This window comes from Sorex fumeus, unplaced genomic scaffold (genome assembly GCF_029834395.1).
Source record: "Sorex fumeus unplaced genomic scaffold, SorFum_2.1 ptg000037l, whole genome shotgun sequence".
Lineage (NCBI taxonomy): Eukaryota > Metazoa > Chordata > Mammalia > Eulipotyphla > Soricidae > Sorex > Sorex fumeus.
In genome coordinates this window covers 55588217-55603170 of record NW_026606094.1, presented here as the reverse complement: position 1 = coordinate 55603170, position 14954 = coordinate 55588217, and the positions used below count along the sequence as shown (strand labels likewise).

General features: G+C 34.5%; 1 protein-coding gene across 4 annotated transcripts in view; it reads left to right on the top strand.

The window, feature by feature from the left end:
* The window catches only part of ETV1 (ETS variant transcription factor 1), a 99608-nt gene that overhangs the window by 64823 nt on the left and 19831 nt on the right, over nt 1–14954 (top strand). The window lies entirely within an intron of this gene.

The window sequence follows — 14954 nt, the reverse complement described above, 5'->3', positions numbered from 1 at the left end:
ACTGTATTAAAATAGTGTGGTGTGGTAGACATGGAAATATTTTAAAATAAAATAAATTCTTTTGACTGAGGGACTGGGGTGATAGCACAGCGGATAGGGTGTTTGCCTTGCACGCAGCTGACCCAAGTTCGATTCTCAGCATCCCCATATGGTCACCTGAGCACTGCCAGGAGTAATTTCTGAGTGCAGAGCCAAGAGGAACCCCTGTGCATCGCTGGGTGTGACCTAAAAAGCAAAATAATAATAATAATAATAATAATAATTCTTTTGACTGGATACAAAGTTATAGAATCTTTAAGTTTTAACTTTCACTGATGAAACAAAACTGACTCCAGGTCTTAAGTTTCCAATTTTGTTAAAATTTGCCTGAATTATTGCGAATTGTCCTTAAATCTAGCAATAGAGAGTCCTATACCATAGAGCCTCTCTCTGGCATTCTTTGATTGCACACTGCCTTGTTTTGCCAGAAGACTTGAGGACTAGGAGGAAGACATTCATCTACTGCTAGATAGTGTGTCAATAATCCAGGACTCATGATTTCCTTCCCAGCTGATAATAGCTCTACTTCAGAGTTTTAGTGTTTTTTTTTTATTTTGTTCATTTATTTTGAATTTAAGGTCACACCTAGTGTTGCCACAGGCTTGCCACTGTCTCTCTATTCAGGGATCACTCCTGGCTATTCTCAAGTGGCCCATATGTGATGCCAGGGATTGAATCCCAGGTCAGCCACGTGCAAGGCAAGCATCCTGCCTGCTTTACTATTGCTCAGGCTTAGAGTATGTTAGTTTTAGATCCAGTTTGCTGAAGACAGAGAACTCTGCTCCACTGTCTATACCTAGGTTTAAGGAAGTGGTCGAGGGGCAGCTGTTTATAGGAGGATGAGAATTGACCTTTGATGTTTTCATCATATTTGATTCCTGGCCCTCTTATGAAGAACTCTAATGAAGTTGCACACTTATGGCTTCATCTAATCTAGTTGTCTTTCAAAGATACTACTTCCAAGTCCCATACTGAACACAGGTCTTCAAAAATGAATTTGGGGTGACATAATTCACTCAGTTCACCACAGTTTCAGATCTCATTTTAGAGGCCAACAAGATAGTACAAAGTTTAGGTGCTTGCCTTGCCCATGGCTGACCCTGATTTGATCCACAGTACTACATATGACTCTCTGAGCACTACTAAGACCCCTGTGCAGAGATCCAGAGGAAAGCCCTGGGAACCACTAGGTGTGGTCCCTAAAGAAAGAAAATAATAATTAAAAATTATTAAATGTTAATTTTTATTTATTTTTCTCTCCTCTAAATAAGATTTTGTAACATTGAATTCTAATTTTATTATCATCAATGACATACAGCTCGGTTTTACATAAGCAGTTAGATGTATATTCTGATTGTGGCTTAAAGGGTAACAGTATTGCCTGTGACTCTGAAATAAATATTAATCTTTGAGTATGGAAAGGTATTTTACTAGCCACCTAGCTGTTATAAATAAGTTGACACTTGTTGATATAATTTAAAAAGTATAATCTCTATTAGATATTTTGCTTTGTTGTTATAATAAGATCTTTTATTTTTACTGAGAGCACATTAAAAATTGCCATTTAAGGAAGTCTAATGTATCACTGAGTCACACTTTTTTTATGTTCACGTACTGCTACTGAACAAATACCACAGTTTGAAACTATTTTATTCTGAAACAGTAACCCTACATCAGTATCTAAAGGATCAGTTATTGACCTCCTTTGAAGGTCTCTAGAACCCTTTATTGCTTAATTTAATATAACACAAATGTTGTGAAAATTTAAAAAAACTTGGTAAGTTAAAAAGCAGCATGATTATAGTCTAATAAAGCCTGACATTAATTATGACATGGGAAATGGAAGACCTATTAGTTATAATTATAATTACAGGAATGCAATTTTAACTGCCGATTATTTAAGCTAAAAAATGCAAAATATTATGTTAGTAGGGTAGAAATTTATATTCCAGAAAAAAGAAAAAATATTAGAGGACACAGATAAAAATTGATATTTAGGGCTAATTTGGTGGGCCAGAATAGTATCATCATGATTGATTATATTATGATACTAACTTTAAATAACCTAATAATATATTTATTGTTATTTTATACTCTTCCTACTCTTTACTAACCTAACAGAGCTTTATAAATTAACATAAAAGTTTGGGTGGTGTTTCTTGGTTTGTTGTTTGATTGTTATTTCCTGATTCCAAAATGATCTCTTGACCCAATGACTTGGTGACTTATCAGGAGTGCCTTATGCAATGTCCAGTATTTTTAGGAACATGGTAACTTCCCATCTCCATGCTTATATATGAGATTTTTCATGTTCAGAATGCCTACTGATGCTCATGCTTTACATACTTAAAACAACTTAATTTGGTTGAGTTGCATGTATTGCTGAGTGATTGACATTTTGTTTAGTTCATTTTATTTTATTTTATTTTATTTTTGATAGCTCGGGTGGTTGGCACATTAAAATGACTGTTTATTTCAAGAAAATGTTAGCACACAATATTCATTCATGTGTTTTGTTAGAGTGTTATTATTCTGAGGAATGTATCCTAAGGAGTGAAAGCTACATAATGGGTGTATAAGAGGGATAGACGGATCAAGGGATATGAGAACTATAAATATACAGGAAATAACTTACGTGTATATATAACAGAAATATTAAGTCATTAGAAGTTAGAACTATTTGTTGGGTTTCGTTGTTGGAATCACTTCTAGCAGTGTGCAGGAGACATTGGTATCAAAATCACAACTCCTACATTTAAAGCACTCACTCTAGCCTGTTGACTTATCTCTCTGGCTTAGAAGCAAGACTATTGAGTTAAAAAAGACAAGAAAGAAAAATATGTAAGACATGAATCACTGAAATTCAGACCTCATATATAAATGCCAGGCCTGTATATAGAGAATGATATAGGCATCTTCATTTTGTGTATAATGTTCTTTTTATTTTAATAAAATTATATACTATTTTTTGTGATTAGACAGTATACATAGTATAATCTTAAATATCAACAAATTTAGAGTTGAAAAAGAGAATGTTCAGGTCATTTAAACCTGTAAATTAGAGTACTAAGAATTTCATTATAGTTTATAGGTTGCAAACTTAATTGCAAACTGATTTTTTTATTAGTTTGTGTCCAAAGACTGCTTTGGAGAAGGGAGAGTGTACATACAATGCCTGTTGAGTTTCACATTTGTTCATTCATACTACTTGCAGCCTCATTATTTGTGCTATGTTTCACTGCACTTGGCGTGTATTAAAAAAATCTTAATGTAGTTGCTGCTTGGGTGGATAATACATCGATAAGGTGTTTCTAGCCCTCAGTGCCTACTTAGTGACTCATTAATTTAAAAGATGCCTCCCAGCCATGTGGTAGAGAATGCTTAACTTAAGATGTGAATGAAAGGGGGGAAATAAAACTCTCAGGGAGTTTTCTGAAATTAGATAAGGTGAGAAAGTGAGCTTCAGAGGGGAGGGAGTATTAGATGTTGATGGGGGTTGGGATGGGGTGGGTGGAAAGTGTTTCCGTCTTGTTTTTGCTAAAGAAAGTGTTTTTGTGTACGTTAGTGGTTTGATTTAGTGCTACTAATATGAGTCTGGATGAGGCCATCTTTCAATTTGGATTCATAGCAACTGTAGTTACAAATAATGTTAACGCTATTTAAAATTGGGAAATAAATGCAAGAGTTATTTCATAGAATCCTAAATCTTTACCCTCATGATATTTCTTGAAGCTCATCTAGTTCAGATACCTTCTCTACACCCTCAATCTTTTTTTTTTTTAATATTTTTATTTATATGCTTTTCACACTTTGGTTCACCCTTCAAACTCTACAACTTCTTTTTTATTTATTTATTTATTTATTTATTGTTTACATTTTTTTTTTCTTTAACACCCTCAATCTTACAGACAAAATATATGACCAATCAATTACATATATTATGTGAAATAACCTACTAGAACCAAGAATTTTTTTCATTCGTACTTTAGTTCTGTCCGGTATCTTTTACATGATTAGAAAACAGAAAAGTGTTATAATTCAAAATTTGTATGTAAGTATTATTGGATATGTGGTCCTAACTTTCAAACAAGCATTACTCTACTGAAAAGAAAAAGAGAAAAGGGGGAGGGGGAAGGAAAAAGGAGAAAAAAAAAGAGAAAGAAAATAAATTTTTGAGACACGCACATTTGATGACCCCAAGTTTGATTCCTGACACCACATTTCAAAAAAGTCTATAGCCATGATCCAAGGCAATATGAGTATCTATTTTCATGCCTCAAATGTCCTTTACTTTGGTTTTGTTTTTTAGGTTTTTTTTTTTTTTTTTGCTTTTTGGGTCACACCTGGTGATGCACAGGGGTTACTCCTGGCTCTGCACTCAGAAATTATCCCTGGCGGTGCTCAAGGGACCATACGGGATGCTGGGAATCGAACCCGAGTTGGCTGCGTGCAAGGCAACCACCCTACCCATTGTGCTATCACCCCAGCCCCCTCAAATGTCCTTTGCCTGATTTGTGAGAAATATATTCTGATTATTTGGTTCTTATTGTTTTCATACAGGAAAATAATAGAGAACCTATACAGCATTTCTAATAAAATGTATTTGATTTCCTTTTAAAAAAACATGTAAACATTGTCAAGATTTGAGATTATTAAAGAAAAGGAAAAAGTGATTTTTTTCCTATAAGTTCTTCAGGAAAAGATTGAATTAAAACAAATTAAAGTAATGGTTTATCTGACACCAAAATTATTTAACTCAAACATTGAGTTTGAATCTTCATATTGGATTTTTTGCTGTTGTTAAATTGCTTAAAATTTGACAGAACAGTGTTTTTTATTTATATCTTTATTTATTTTTGTTTTGTTTTGTGGCCATATTCGGCAGTGGGCCATATCTGGCAGTACTGAAGGCTTACTCCTGGCTCTGCACTCAGAAATTACTCCTGACAGTGCTCTGGTGACCATATGGAATACCAGGGATTGGATACTGGTCTGCTGTGTACAAGGCAAAGCACCCTACCCACTGTGCTATTGCTCCAGCCTATGAACAGGGTTTTTTGGGGGCGGGGGGGGGGGATCATACCCGGCGATGCTCAGAATTGTTCCTCGCTCGGCACTAATGAATTACTCCTGGTGGTGCTCGGGGGACCATATGGGATGCTGGGAATCGAACCCGGGTCGGCCGTGTGCAAGCAAACACCATACGTGCTGTGCTATCACTCCAGCCCTGTGAACAGGGATTTTTAAACTTTTGTTAGTAGAACATTTTTTTTCTGACAGAAAGTTCATGGAGAACTGCAAATATATAAAACAGATGTCAGGAAAATTCACATTTTGAAGAAGAATAACACGTACCTTTTTGTACCTTTAAAATGCGATTTAAAAAAAATTTAAAGTATACCTGTTGTTCAGTTAAGCAAATGTTTATTTTGTACTTTTTTTTATCATCACTTGAGGGCTATAATGAAGGCAATCCAATAAACTTTTTTTAAAAAACAATGATCTGTACTCAGCATGTAGAAACAGGATATGTAAACAGCAAAATGATGAAGCAAATGCTTCTAAAGATTAACATCATGTTAGCTATGTTAAAACTAGGAACATGTTTAGGTTTCATCTGGTATAGTTCATATAAGTCCAACCTGTAACATTAGGACAGAGATTCCCAAATTTAATTGACCAAATTTACTGTGTTCTTTTCAGGGAAAACAAACATCACCCTGCATCCTCCTAGAAATATACATTTTCATGCAAACAGAAAGCTTCTCCTCACCCCAGCTGTGCTTGAAATGACTACCCCTATCTTCTTCATGAATGCATATGCTCCCCTGGCTGGCCACTTTGGGGAGCCCTGTTCTTCTGCAGACTGTTTTTCCCTACTCACAACCTCTTTTGTCCACAAAATTTTTATGTGATCCCGGGTTTTTATGAACGAGGTATACAAAGCAAATATCCACTGACAATGATAAATTTTTTGATTGCTCATTTTTATTTTATATTGCATTTTTGTATCCCCACTCCCACCCCCAAACAAGCATACGCATTCTTTTTACCTAAATGGGATTGCAACCCATGATTCAAGAAACTTTGGGTGTAGTTTTCAATATTACTACTACTCTGAAATGGCAAGAGAGGTGTATCTTTATGTTAGAAATGTCATTTTGTGTAAACTGTGGAGTAATACTCCATCCTTTTCAGCACTGTTTGTGATTTCCCTTGCAGGATTTCTAATAATACTTTCAAACAAAAATTATGGGATCACTGGATTTAGATTAAGAAGATAATTTTCTGCAACCTCATAGTAAATAGAGATGTATTCATTTAAGCAGATTTATCAGAGTCCTTTTATGTAAAGATCCTAAAATAACCTTTTGGAGGCATATACATAAGGGTTTTATATATGTTTTCTATATGACTTCAGGTCATTGGAAAGAGAGCAACATTTTCCTCCCTCTGGAGTTAAGAACAAAGCTATAGATAAGTGATCAAACCAATTATATGATTCAGAGTGTTTGGTACCAATAGTTACAAACCGTTCATACTTTATTCTCCCCCTAAGAACTGTCAGCATTTTTAAGCATTATCATCTTTAGTAGTTTCCAGAACAGCAGTGATTATAGCTCCATAAACGGTGCCTTTTTGTGGTCAACATTTAACCCTCCTAAAGGTCAAACGTTGGCCCTATTTCATTACGAAGCATCTTTTTCTGATGGTCTGAATGCATTTTCTCCTGAAACAGGGCAGTCATTTTTTTTTGTTCTAATTTTAAAGCTGTTATTTCCCAAAATATAAGTGTTAAATTACAGAAATGTTAAAAAAATTGAGTTATTGATTATTCAAAATATGTTATATCTTAACTTCCTCTTGCATCTAAAGATAATTTTCTTGTACTCAGCAATGATTTGTGGACTAGTAGACCATTGTGGCTCTTGATTTTTATATTCCTTCATTGTGAAAAATGACAAAGATATCTTTCTAATTGATTTTATTATAATAAAGGTCATAAATTGATCTCAAAATTTTATATTGCTTTTTACTGTTTAGTCTTTTTCATATTTTTTTTCATTTGTTTTTGAGTAAAAATAGCAAATCTCCCAAAACAGTAATCTGGTCTACGATATCAGTTTTTCTAAGAAATACTTAAATATGTTCTGAATCTACAGTTACAGTAAGTGGTATTGGCTAGTGATTTGATTTGAGAATTGAGACTACAGTCTGGATTTACTCTTTATGCATTAACATAGGTTAAATGGACAGGGACTGCATTTTAAGTCCGTAATGGAAGGCTGAAGTCTGTCTTAAACCAATCATATCAGTTTTACCCATGACTGATTGATCCCTAGGGCAGAGCCCTGTAAGCATTTCTCTCACATGAATGGACTCTATAGAGCCCGGAGTTTCATTCATAAAATGAAGACTGAAAGGAAACACACACACACACACACACACACACACACACACACACACACACACATATTCTCTCTCTCTTTCTCTCTCTCTCTCTCTCTGGAATGTCCATTTATACAATGCTGAAGGGTATAGTGTTCCATCAGCTGCTGCTTTTGCCAGTTGACTGGAAATAATGATAAATGCTCATTGGTCCTGCTTGCATGTAACATGACACTATTTAAGGCTCTGCAGTATTCTTAATGTATAGTGAATGAGAAGACAACATTCTCAAATGAGAAACATAAACAGGAACTGGTGGGTCTGAATTCCATTCAAATATGTCATTTCAGCCACACAGTGTTTGTCTAACTTGGATTTTACAGGCAGGAAAGGGGGAAGGGAGAGATAATCTGTTTGTGAGTTGTACTTGGATGGAAATATAAAAGGCGAGGAGAAATTAGAAAGAAAAGGGGAACTTACTTTTATAGTATGGGATTTTTTGTTTCTTTTAAAAGAAACAACTAGAATGTTTGTGCCCAGACCACTTTCCAGTATGTTGAAATCAACATAAGTGTTTTTATATGTGCAACTGAAATTTGAAATTAAATGAACCTATTTAAAAGTATGTTTGCATCTCATCATGTGTCTGATTCATTAATTGAAAGGAGAAATGAAATATGTATTTATTTTTTAAGAATATATACATATATGAGTAAACATAGATTTAAAATACCAGTATTGAATTATTTTTCTATTAAAAGTCTGTTTTTAAATGAGTTAACTGATAATCTAACATAAGCAGAACTTTATTTCACAAAATATTTTTTACATCAGACGTGAATAATATAATTAGAACTAATTTTAAGAATTTTTTTAGGTTAAATAGAAGAACATTATATATTTTTTTATTACTCGGGTGCATGATGAAATTGCCAGATAAATTTTTTATACAGTCTGGAAAGTTTCACAAGATTTAATATTATTTAAATTTAGATATGAATAATAAGACAAAACTGCAGATATGACAAGCATGTGTCATTGTAATTTGTTTACTGTTCAGTTAAATTTCAAAAAAATTTTTGAACTCTCCATTTGGTGACCCTTCTTTTCAGTGAGTGCCCCACAGTCCAGTGCTTCATAAACAGGGGTTTTGTTATTCTAAACATAAAAAACAATATAAAACCGCTTTGTATAGTACTATAATGTTTCACAGAATCCTTGGCCTGATACTTATTTACTTTAGCATTTTGAGCCTCTTTTCCCTTATTTATAAAGAGGTGAATAATTCCCTACCCTTTGTTTTTATAAGTTCTGTTATGTTTGCTAGTTTAGTGAAACATTAATTTTCGTCTAGGCCTAGCAACATGTCCATTGGTATGATCTTATCTTGAATTCTAGAAATTTCTGTAAAGATTGCCTACCTTTGAATAAGATGCCTTAGTTTTGTTTTTTCCCTCCTCACACTTTCAAATAGTCATTTGGTGTTAGATTATGAAACAAAGCAAGAGAAATGTTTTTATGTTAAAATAATCATGTATAAGGTTGGCTGCATATTATACTATTATACTCTTTCTAACATAGACAATCACACTGATCTTACTAGTTTAATTCAAATTCAGAGCAGATACAATAAATCATCTGAATATTGTGGTGATCCAAGGAGAGGTGAATAGAGGGAATATTTCTTCATTCTTGATATATGTATTTAAATCATAGATTTCAGAAGGGTACAGTTCAGGTTTGAAGTTCAGCTTCAAAATTTCCACCCTTCAGAAATTGTTACTGATACATCTTAACTCCTATTCATTCTTATAACATAATAGTCACTGGTCACGGTTCTCCCATTGTTCATTGATTTTCTCGAGTGGGCCCAGTAACGTCTCCATTGTGACACTTGTTACTGTGTTTGGCATATCGAATACATCACAGGGAGCTTGCCAGGCTCTGCCGTGCGGGCGAGATACTCTCGGTAGCTTGCCGGGCTCTCCGAGAGGGACAGAGGAATGGAACCCAGGTCGACTGCATGAGGAATCGAACTCGAGTCGGCCATGCTTATAACATAATAATATGGAACAAATAGCCAAAGTTAAAAATCATGCTTAAAATTTTATTTGTAACTTGATTAGGTAAAATCAACCACAGACTGGTAACTGTTTATAAAATTAAGAGCTAATCTTGTTTGAATGTGGATATTATTTGCGTAAGATTCATTCTTTAAAAATCCAGACTCTTACAAGAGACTTTAGTGATTTCATGGGTAAAATTCTAGAGTCAATTTAAGTTATGTAACCTCCAAGTTTTAATAGTTGCTGAACACCTGTAACCATTACTTACTATTTCTTAGATTTTTGCAAATAATATGCAGAGTATATGAAGACCAGTACAGTTTACTATTTGCCTTAAAGTCAACCAACAGTAGATTCAGTATATCTAAGCAATGGTGTAAGAAATTTATGTGCATTTTAATGAACTTAATATGCATAGTCTATTGTCAGTGTTCTGAGGCTGGAGCAATAGCACAGCGGGTAGGGCGTTTGCCTTGCACAAGGCTGTCCCAGCCGAGCCAAGTTTGGTTTCTCCACCCCTCTCAGAGAACCCAGCAAGCTACCAAGAATATCTTGGGCACCTGCACATAAAGCCTAGGAAGCTATCCATCCTGTATTTAATATGCCAAACACAGTAACAAGTTTTGCATGGGAGGTGTTACTGGGCCCAGTCGAGCAAATCGATAAATAATGGGAGGACAGTGCTACAGGGCAGTACTACAACAGTAGGTTTTTTTTTTTCTTTTTGGGTCACACAGGGCAATGCACAGAGGTCATTCCTGGCTCTGCACTCAGGAATTACTCCTGGCAGTGATCATGGGTCCATCTGGGATGCTGGGAATCGAACTCAGGTCCGCCACATGCAAGACAAATGCTTTACCTGCTGTGCTATCGCTCCAGCCATCACAGTATTTTTTAGATAATCAACATTAAACTGCAGGTGCACACAATTCATACATATATTTTTTATCATGTACTTGATGCACTCAGATTTATTTCTCTGGGCATTTCATATGTCAAATCTTCTACCATCATCAACGTGTGGCATAAAGGTTTAGTTATGATTTTGCCACATCACCTTCACAAGTAATTAAGTTAGTTACTTAATTCTTCTTTGCACACTCATTTGCTAAATCACATTCCATTACAATGTTAAAACTATTATTCCTATTTACAGGGATTCTCCATGAGTACTTCCTTATCAAACTGATTACTGCTACAGGAATTAAACCAGAATCTGCAAATTTGAAAAAGTTTATCTCACCCTTGTTCTGAATATACAATTATAAAGTCATTCCTATTTGCACACTGTTTGACTGCAATTTCAACAAATTGTTGAAATCTCAGTTATTAGGAGCAAATATTTTCTCTCTAATCTGGTCTGATGTAATATCTAGAGAATAAGCCAAACATTTTCTCCTTTATTCTATACTGTCCAGCAGCAAATATGTCAATTGGGGTAATATTTACAGGGCTCTTTTGGTACAAATTCAAGGCAATACTTTTTCTTCAAAAACTTTGTATAGCTTCTCAATATTGTTTTCTAATATACATTTAAAATACAAGTTTAGGGAAGAGGAAATCAACTTTTTTAGTTCACAGTTGCATATCTCAGTTTATACCAGTGCTAATAAACATGAAGACAAGCTAAATTGGGTAGTTTGGGGTATTAGTATACTGTCTTTTTTCTTAACTTCCCCTATGTTTAATAGTTCATTGTGATGACAGTAGTGCTTTGCTGTTTTGAATTTTTGTTGTATATTAAATCAGCTTTCATCACCATGAACTCATCTGTGACAAATTATAGGCAGTTAAGTTTCTGCAAGCTGATTTGGTCCTGTACTAATGCCATGTTGTATTGCTCTTTGGTGCACAAGCTTCAAAATAATAAAAATCCTTTGTCCTAAATTAAATTCACATAATTCAATTTATAGACTGAATTAAAAATTTTAAACCAAAATCATTTAAGAGAAAGTATATGTGGTTAATACTATTTTTTTAAAAAGCTGGAAAGGTACTCTTCTTTTTGAAAGGTTTCCAAAAATAGTTCTATTCATGTAAACCTTAAATATCATACTTCATAAAATAAGTTCTATACCAATGTACTTTCAAGGGAATTTGGGGGCCAAGGGAAGGGCTCACCAGGCATGCTAAGAACCAACTTTTGGCTCTCTGTTTTAGGATCACTCCTTTTGGTGCTTGGGGGACCATACCCTGCTTGGGGAATCAAGTAGGACTCAGTTGTGTTAAAAAAAAATAGCACCTTAATCCTTGTGATGTCTCTCTGGCTCATCAGTCATCTAATTTCTAATGCCACAGGTTAATAGATTCGCAGAGAATATTACAGGTTAAATATGTCAATATGCAACAGAGCCACATTCTCAATAGTGATGATTTTAGAATACCAAATTAGGTATGAATGAAACTTACTTATTATACAGTTATTTCTAATTTTAAGTACTATCTCCCATTCACTTTAAATTCTTGTGATATTCACATAAAAGTAGGTTCTGCCATTAGTAATAAGTACCATATATTTTATTTTCACTATATAGAGACTTCAAAATTTTGGCAAACCCATGATTTGTCATACCTTCTTCCCTACAATGTATTCACAGGGGCCGGAGCTATAGTACAGCAGATAGGTTGCATGCCTTGTGCAAGGCTGACCTGGGTTCTACTGCCAGCAACCTGTATGGTCCCTTGAGCCCTGCAAAGAGTGACTTCTAGGCACAGAGCCAGGAGTAGGCCCTCAGCATAGCTGGGTGTGACTCAAAAACCAAAACAAAATAAAAAAAACAATACTTCCACAGGTATTCATATATTATTCCTATTTTATAGTTATGGGGAATGAGAGTTAAAGATGATAGTAAGTGGCAGAATCGCATGCTGCTACAAGATATCAAAACTGAAACTCAAAACCAGTTCTACTAGATGACCAAGGACACATTTGTAATCAAGGCTATTCTAATGGTTCTAAGATTATAATCTATGAACACAGGGGGAAAAATAAGTGTAAGCATGTTGTCATCTTGAGGGCCAGAGAGATAAGACAGTGGGTGAGATACATTTGCCTAGCATCTATCAGTCATATTTGATCCTTGACACCCTACATCGTACCCTACGCCCAGTCAGGAGTGATCCCAGAGGACAGATCAAGGAGTAAGCCTTGAGGAGAAGCTAAAAATAAATCAATAAAAGAGAGAGGGAGAGAAGCATGTTGTCATCTTAAACATTAGTGCATAGGTTAAACTAAAAATGTTTTATTGCTGAATTTTATGTTTCATTACATGAAAAACAGAAGTGAATACATATGCAATGCCTCAGATTCCTGCCACAAAACATTTTCCTTTGAAGTTGCCGCTTACTTTGTTCGGATCTTAAGATGAGCATTTAGCAAAAGTTAAAATGTAATGCCAAACTTCATTGGTTAGATTTTTTATTAGATAAGGTAGAAATGAAAGCAGCAGGCAATTTAATTAGCAGTAATTTTTCTGGGCAAGTCATTACTTTGATGAACTTCAGAGCAATGTTTATGGCTCCTAATTAACCATGTTAGTCATTTGATTGAATAATCACTTTGGAAATGTTTCTACAATTTGATTAGAGTCTGACCCACTCTGATAGTCATAAATTAACTGATATCACTTTAGGATAACATGACTTTAGTTGCTTTATGGGAATAAACTCCATATAGCCATAATTTTTTAGGCTTTTCAGGCCCACATAAAGTCACTGTTTTAAAGATACATCAAAGTTAAACAGCACTAACCAGGTATCTCAATTTCAAGAGTTAGATTTTTAAAAAATGGATGCAACAGAAACGGGTAAAATATTCCTACATATGTATTTTTCTAAACGGTCCGTGCTTTTATTTTTAAAAATTTGATCTTTGGAAAGTACATGGAGGACCTAATGATAAAGATAAGCTCTCATAATACACTATAGTGATTATTTATAAGGAATCATTGATTCATTGTGAATTTTAAATTTCCTTAAATATAATAAATATAACTTTTGAAAAATGTTATGGAATACAATTAATAGATCAGCTAGTCTAATAGTTGCAAGAGCATTTGAAAAATTATTCATCACATCCCATCTTTGATGTCAAGTGTATAGTTTTCAACAAGTATGATGATTTTGTATTATGTTAGAGCACTTTCGTAAGATGTCCCTTCAAATTAAATAGTAGGTTTCTCAAAAATGCTTGCACTTCCTCTCCTCTCTTTCTCCCCCTCTGGGGAGGAAGGCCTCCATTTAGTCACACTTATATATAATAGAGTTCAGCCTATATGTTTTCCTTTAGCTGCCTCCAGAGCCAGCCAGCTGTTTTTATAGCCACATTCCAGCTGGGCTGCAGTCAGTAAAAGTATTTTGTGGCAGGGTGTCAACATTGGTACAGCAAAGTGCTTGCTTCTAAGCAGCTGCTGAGCTGATGGCAGAATCATTAACACTGTCCCTTCCAGGCCCAGCTGTTTCGAGGAACATTATGCCTGGCAATAAATCAAAATAACATTAGAAAGTAATGTGAAATGTCATTGGTAAAAATGTTTTAATGAAATGGATTGTATTTGGTAACTCAAAAAGTGCAACTACTCTGAAGCACAATTTTAAGTGTTAATCTGAGGAATCAAGGTTAACTTTCCCTTTGTTAGAGTCTGAATTGTCTATTATGTGGTACATTACATAAAGAGATATGCTATTGTGAAATATTTGATGATGCATTGTATACTATTTACAACTTGTAGCTATTGTGAAATATTTGATGATGCATTGTATACTATTTACAACTTGTAAGCTCTTGATTTCTACATCTTTTAAAATGTTTATTTAAACATTTTAGCATATTTTAAGGAAATGTTTATTTAGACATCTTTTTAAATTGCTATTATGGATTCTCATTAAGATATTTTTGACTAAACTTACCTGAAATAAGTGACTTTTTTAAGGTGAATTTTGTTTAATATTTATCACCGAGCACTCTAAAAAATAAGTCGTACAGACTTTTAAGATGTAACATTTCAGACCAAAAGAGAATCACACCTGGACCCAACAGTACTAGTTGACGATTACAGCACGAAAACAAAGGAAGAAAAGAGAGGTGGATAGTTGAAGATAGTTGAAAAGTAGTTAATCTTTAGATTCTAATTCATTTAAACATTCTTTATTCTGCAGAGCTCATTAAATTAATACAAGTGGTGGAAATGACATTTCTGTATTTAATACCACATTTACCTATCCACCTTATAAATTTATTTTTATTTATGTTGCTTACAAACTGGTAATGTGGAAGGTGTAATTATCATATATTTATAGCTGGAGCAACAGCACAGCAGGTAAGGCATTTGCCTTGGACACGGCCAACCCAGGTTCAATTCCTCAGTCCCTCTCGGAGAGCCTGGCAAGATCACCATGGCATATTAGATATGCCAAAAACAGTAACAAGTATCACAATGGAGATGTTACTGGTGCCTGCTC